The following is a 7,009-nucleotide window of genomic DNA, read 5'->3' as shown; positions in this document are numbered from 1 at the left end:
GGCTCGTTGGTCTAGGGGTATGATTCTCGCTTTGGGTGCGAGAGGTCCCGGGTTCAAATCCCGGACGAGCCCTTTTTATGGTAATAAATATTTTAATAATTTTTTTCCTCTTCCCTTATACGTACCCAAACGATGCATTATCTTAACTGCGTTGTTATCTGATTATCTTTTCATTTAAGTTTCATTTCATTTAAGTTTTGATTTTAGTTGATTTCACGAATTTTTTGAAGTCGATTGAATGAATAATATTTTTTCCTACTATTATTTAATCCGTTACCTTAGACTGATATCTGAAGCGTACTGAATCGATTTACGTGATCGATAATAAAAATATTGCAGCATTATTTTACTAATTGATTTGTCATTAATATTTTGGAATATGATGATTTAAAAATAAAAATTGGTTACTTATACTAGACCAATTTTGAGTTACTTTATGATTACACGACTAATTTCAAGAACATTTATAGTTATCGAATAAATCCGATTTATCAAAAGTGTTCACAAATAAACATAAACTAATTTTAAGTGGAAAACGCGAATAGGTTTTTTGTGAAAACCTATTGTTTTTCCCCTTATAATGTCGGATTCATCCAATATTGATGTTGAAAGCGCACGAAAATGAAGAATAAACTTAAAGTGGTGATAGTGACGCTGAAATTAGAATGTTTTCCGATCGGAAGATGCGCATCGATAGTGAAAACTCCGAGGACGAACCAATTTTACACGACCTTGATACATTCTAGGGAATGAAATTTTTCTGTTTTTTTTTTCGCATTCCTTTAAAACATTCAATAAATAAGTATGTTTTTACTAAATGCTGTTTTATTTAAGTAGTTCTCCACCAATACCAGAAAGAAATGCTAAAATCGGTCAATATTTGTGAAAAATATTGATGATTTTTCAGCAAATTTAGCAAACATAAACTAATAAATTTCAGCACTAAAACGGTTAAAAGAAGAGCGATAATTTGCTATTACATGCAAGCGAAATTGTAACCTGCGACATTTATTAAAACTTTCGAGGCCTGAATATTTTTGTAAATTACGCGAATCAGATAGGGGAATTTAATAAAACGTTCATAAAGGCACCGGAGGGAAGGGAGTTCATAGATTGAAAAGAGGCAATCTTGATATGAAAACGTTTAAATCGTCCCCCAGTACCTGAGCGCACCTCTATACAAAGTTATTTAGTGGCAAACATTTCATATCGAGCCCCAGAACAATATCCTGAGCCCATAAATAAAGCAGTTACGATTTGTAGTTCAAAAACAAACCTTATTTATCGGGTGAACTTGGCTAACTATCGCTTCCAGGATGTTGTTTTCTCTCTCTCCCCCTCTATCCCTCTCTGCCTTCCCGTTTCTTTGCGCTCCTTCTCTCTCGTTTTAATAATTTTGTCAAGAAATACTTCTTGGACTGGCGTCACGGGTTGATTGCCTAGTCAGGAATGGTGCAGTAATTTTCCCTTACTACAATTGGTCGTAATAACTGGAAGGTATTGGAAATATCTTTCCGGACGAATGCACTAGGATAACAGAAAGCAGTAATAGTAACTACAGTCTTAAATATCAGCAAGAATTAAGATTATGAACCACCAATTAATTAAATTAATGAAGATTTTATTCATATCTCAGCATATATTAAGAATTACTATATGTCGATTTGCGAATATTTTTGAAAGTATTTAAAACTATATACCGAAAACATCTCACCAATGAATTTGATGACTGTATCGATAGCTGTAATATGTCTCTTCCTAATAAAAAAGTAACAAAACTAGACATAAGTGAAAACGAATTTTTTGGTTTTTTATATGTCAATAATTTTCGCATTTCCGCTTCCTATGGGAAGCATATGGAGTCCACAAACTGTTTTTAGGCTCTTCTATTGGTTGACAGTTCCTTTGATCCTCTTAAATCAGGTCTGCGTCCCAATTTTTTGGCAATTTCTGTGAAGTCACGTTTTTCATTAAAAATGGTTGTCTGATTGAGGTTAAAATTTCGATGTGTTTTTTACACATTTACTTTATTTGACCAGTGACCACATTTCGCATTACCGAAATCATCATGTCAGTAATGATAAAATCCAGTCATTTGTCAAATTAAATAAAAAAAACTGTGGCCGACTTTTTATTAAATTATATATAATTCAGTTATACCAAAAAATATCAAAACTTTTTTCAAAATTTATTCTTGTTGTTCTCAACGTTTCATAGAATTATCAACATTTTTTTCCATTATTTAACAAGTCTTTTTACTTTTAAAATATATGATAAAACAGAGATGTAAATTAAAACGTCTAAAAATATGCTGAAGAACATAACGCTCACTCCTTTCAAAAATGTCATAAATCAAAAATCGTAAATTTTCAGTTATGCATGTTTTCGGAATGCCATGAAAATATTCTCTATCCCAGCAAAAGCGGCATACTTTTAACTTAATATTTACCCGCTACAGGGCAGAAAGTGTTGTTTTTACATTTTGAAGAAAAGGTATTGTTTAATTATTTTTTAACATTTACTAAATACTTTTTAAATGGAGAAAAAACCTTCAGGTTTTACCTAAAAAGATCTGTTACACAGTATAAAGTTCAATAAGTGGATTGATATTTATTTTAAACACATAGTATTATATTTTTAAACTTTAAAAACGTTCTCCTGAAAAATCAAGTTTTTTGATTTATGACGTTCTTGAAAGGAGTGAGCGATAAGTCAACAAGAACATATTTAAACATATATAATGCAGTTGCACAAATAAATGTCATTACAAAACACAAATCATCATTTTTAATTGAATGTAAGTAAATTCGTCCTGCTCCAGTTGACGTTTGAATAAATTTTCCTTTCTCCAGGCGGGTGGCTGTATTTACAGTAAGGATTATATCCTGCAATTGCTCGAAGTTAGTTTGGAGCGACGTCGTGCGGGATGGATGGCCTCACTTCACGCTGTGTGTTGTGTAAATGTAGACTAATGTAATGTTACCTAGTAATGTATGGAGCGGCTCTAGATAGGACACTCTTCATCACACGGGTTGTGTTGTGATTTACACCGCAAAAGGGTCGTTACAATTTGCAGTTATCAATTTTGAATTGTTTTAAGAGTTGAAAATGTAATAATAATCGAAACGTTACACTACTTATTCCTTAATTTTGAGGATAAGCATTTTTTAAGATTTAAAAAAAGACTAGATATTGGTAACAAAAAAAAAACCTCCTCTCACTGGATGACTGATAGAAAAACATTAACAACAAAATAAAAATAAATGATTACGATTCTCAGTTTTTACTTTGGAATTTTTGTTTTCTTTTAAAATTATAAAAAATAAAAAAAATAAAGCCAATTTTCAGTTTTCAATTCGATATTTATTAAAATTTTTATGATTAAAATAAAAAATGTATCGAATCTTTACAATTTGCAATCCTCATTTTTTTTTAAAATTAAGCATCCTTTTAAGACATCAAAATTAATATTTCTTTATTATCATTTTGTTTGTAAATGAAAATGAGACTTGACACTGGCAAAAACATTATTTGACTGGGTGACTGCCCAACAAAGTAAAAAAAATAATAACAAAAACAATTTTTAATTTGATTTCGAATTATTTTTACGATTTAAAAAACAAATGGATCAAATAAAAATATTTTTTTTATAAATTTGCAGTTTCCATTTTTTTTAAGGATTAAAAAAATTAACATAATGAATATCGAATCGTTGCAATTTACATTTCTCACTATTGAAATTTAGTATTACAAAAATCCTTTACTGGGTGACTGCTATATAAAAAAAACAACACATTAAAAATTAAATGGTTATAATTTTCAATTTTGAAATTAAGTCTTCTTTTAAAATTAAATGAAAAAATTATTAAACAAAATAAAATCATTACAACTTACAGCTTTCAATTTAATTTTTGACATTTAAAACTAAAACTTCATAAAAATTAAATCGTTACAATTTGCATTTTTTCATTTGTTTAAATGATTTGTGATGAATGTAACAACTAGCATTAAAATAAGTAATAAGTTTTGTTCTTTTCTTGGTGGAATTGAAATTTACACAAAAAATCATGTTTATGTTTTTTTCTTTATTTATTTTATTTGACCAGTGACCGGGTTTTGTCGCTACCGACATCACCAGACAATCTCTGGCCAAATAAAATCAAATGACAATGAACTATAAAACAGTTATTATATTATATAAAATAAGAAATCTCAAAAGGAAAAAAAAATACCGACAAAATGGAAGATGGTATAGAGTTTTAGGCTTTTTGTTGTGGTCGTTAACACGTGTTATATTAGAGAAAATGACATACGCGTATACATACCTATAATAAAGGAACAAGATATGCATAATATACAAATGTATATATGAGCATAATACACGAGGATCGGGAATGTCTGCATTGTTTGCGAAGCGTTGAAATGCGGAGGGTTTAATAAATGTCACGTGCAGTCTTTCCTTACTGAAAGAAAATCATTTCAGTTTGTTTCCAGGTGAATTCACAAAGGAAGTGAAATTCATATTTCATTGTTTTGCGGATATGATTGTAATATATTTTCATCGAAAACTAAAATACTGGAAATAGATTTTACGTAGAAGATATGTGTAAACCATAGATGTAAAAAGAATGTTTCTTTAAAATAGAAGATAAATCTTTATGACGTTGTGAAATTTGGCATTTAAAAAGCTGGAAAAATAACGATATAAAAAAGTCATTTTATAACATGTTATGTCTATTATATTTGCAGTTTATGGACAAAAATTAAGTTGTAATCCTACAATATTTCTCTTTTAAGACGATAAGCTCCCAAACTGGTCAATATCGCTCATTTTTGGGCGATTAAGGAATTTTGTTTAGGCAATTTTCAGGAAAATATGGTCCGTGTATTTGAAGTAAAAAGAGATCGACTACAAACAGATGATGGAGACTTAGAGATGCTATTGACAAAGATAAAACCTTATAATGATAAATTCACATAATAACACCAGTGTAATTCTTCTCAATAAATGTGAATATTAATTTTTATATACATATGTATTCATGTGTAAGAAATACACATGACAACAGTAAGGGATAAATAAGCACATTAAAAAATTGTCACAACATAAAATTTTTATGTGTTTTTCGACAAAAAAATACAACTTGATAGACTCAAAAAATCTGTGTTTCATATTAACACATACAGTCAGGGAAAGGTTAAAACACATATGAAAATATTGAGACCAGACAACCCCTTCAGCATATTGATTGTTCTCCTTGTAAACAGATTGATAATGTTTATCATCGGTCTGAAAATGAAGACAATGTAGAAAAAAAGGATAAGATAAACTGACTTAACTAAAAAAATATGTTTTGAGCGTTACATCTATATAAATTAAAATGGAAATCTTCGCTTGTTCAAAATATCAAATCTCCCAAAGTTATTCATATGTTGCATTGAAATTTAGGCATAACATTGACAGCTAACAATATGTGTAAACTATGTTATATGACTGCAGTGGCAGTGCCATCTGTTGAAAGTAATAGCAGACTGGTCAGTTGCTGTCACTCATCATTTTCAATGTTATCAGTCGAATTGTTACTATATATTTTTAATATTTTCAACACGTCATAAGCATTGTAAATTAAACAAAAAGGGGTAATTTTTCTTCTATTTAACCAAATTAAACTCCAGTAACGCGTTGCCGGGTAAAAGTAGTACCAACTTTGGCGTTTAATTTGTAGAACTCCATTTTAATTCATTTATTAAGAGTTAAAATCCAACACCGATTTTGGGAGTCTATTTAAATGTATTTTTATTGTTAAAAACACATAAAAATAAAATTTGTGATATTTGTTTTGCCTTGTTATGGCATTTTCAAACTAATGTTTATTACTTTAAAAATGCTATCACAAGGCAAAACAATTGTTACAAATTTTATTTGCATGTGTTTTTAACAATAAAATAGAATGAAGTAGAGTCAAAATTCAGTGTGTTAGATTTTAAAATTAAATATATATCATATCGCTTTTATGTGAAAATTAGAATTGACACTCAGATCGAGAGAATGGTTTCTCGTTAGTATGAGTTAAAATGTTTTTGTAAAATAATGTTAAATCTTTAATACTCGTTTGGACGTTATAGTCATTTCGCCAAAAAGGGTTGAAGGTCACACCCCCACACTAGGTAACAAGGCGGGCAAACCTTTATTTATTTCTTTATTGTGTTTTCCCCGTAAAATAATTGAATGTATTGGTATTTGTTTCTGCCTCGTCGTTCGCTTTTCTATTCCAATGGCGTGTGCTTCCCGTCGATGGTAAGATTTATTATGTCACCGCTATAATTTATAGCCCAATATTACGGAGTGTAAACATAACTTCATCATGGTGTTGAATAAATTTACATGTCCTCTCTGATTTTAACGTTACGGCGGGCAAATCCATTCACTTATACGTTAACACACATAAAAAATAACGATTCAGTGGCATAAGAGCTGACTACTTCCATTAGTTTATTTTTAATTATTTTAATTGTTTTTTATTACATTAATATTTTTATTTCCTTTTCTTCGTGTGTTAATCAATGATGAAGATAATACTGCGTTTATGTGATGTAGTGCCCTATGCACCATCGGGTGCGGATGAGGGTTTGATATGATATATATTCGTTGTACTATTTTTGTTTTATTGTATATTATTGGTGTCACAATAAAAAAGAGGGATCTATCTTTTTCATACGAAAAAATATATACATAATAAGTCTGAGTATTTTAGAGCTTACGACCTGGCATTTGGCAGGCTTAAGCTATCATTTTATAAACTATAATAGAATAACAACTAGCGCCCTTGAGGTAGTATTTTACGAAAATGGCACTGAATAAATTATTCAAATTTATTTATTTATTTATAGTCAATTACAAAACCCGACCACTGGTCAAATAAAGCATATGTGGAAAAAACTATTTAGTTTTTATTTATTGTATAAAATGCCGTTCCATAATATCAGTAAAAAGCTTAATGAATTAAAT

At 29.6% G+C, this 7,009-nt stretch overlaps 1 non-coding gene across 1 annotated transcript; it reads left to right on the top strand.

The window, feature by feature from the left end:
- On the top strand, nucleotides 1-72 carry TRNAP-UGG (transfer RNA proline (anticodon UGG)). Its single transcript has one exon. It is a non-coding gene; the product is annotated as a tRNA-Pro (tRNA).
- Nucleotides 73-7,009: the final 6,937 nt, after the last annotated feature.

The sequence above is a fragment of the Brachycentrus maculatus genome, unplaced genomic scaffold (genome assembly GCF_059751285.1).
Source record: "Brachycentrus maculatus isolate JH-2025_06_01 unplaced genomic scaffold, ASM5975128v1 h1tg000121l, whole genome shotgun sequence".
NCBI lineage: Eukaryota > Metazoa > Arthropoda > Insecta > Trichoptera > Brachycentridae > Brachycentrus > Brachycentrus maculatus.
This window is presented reverse-complemented; position numbering and strand designations above follow the sequence as displayed.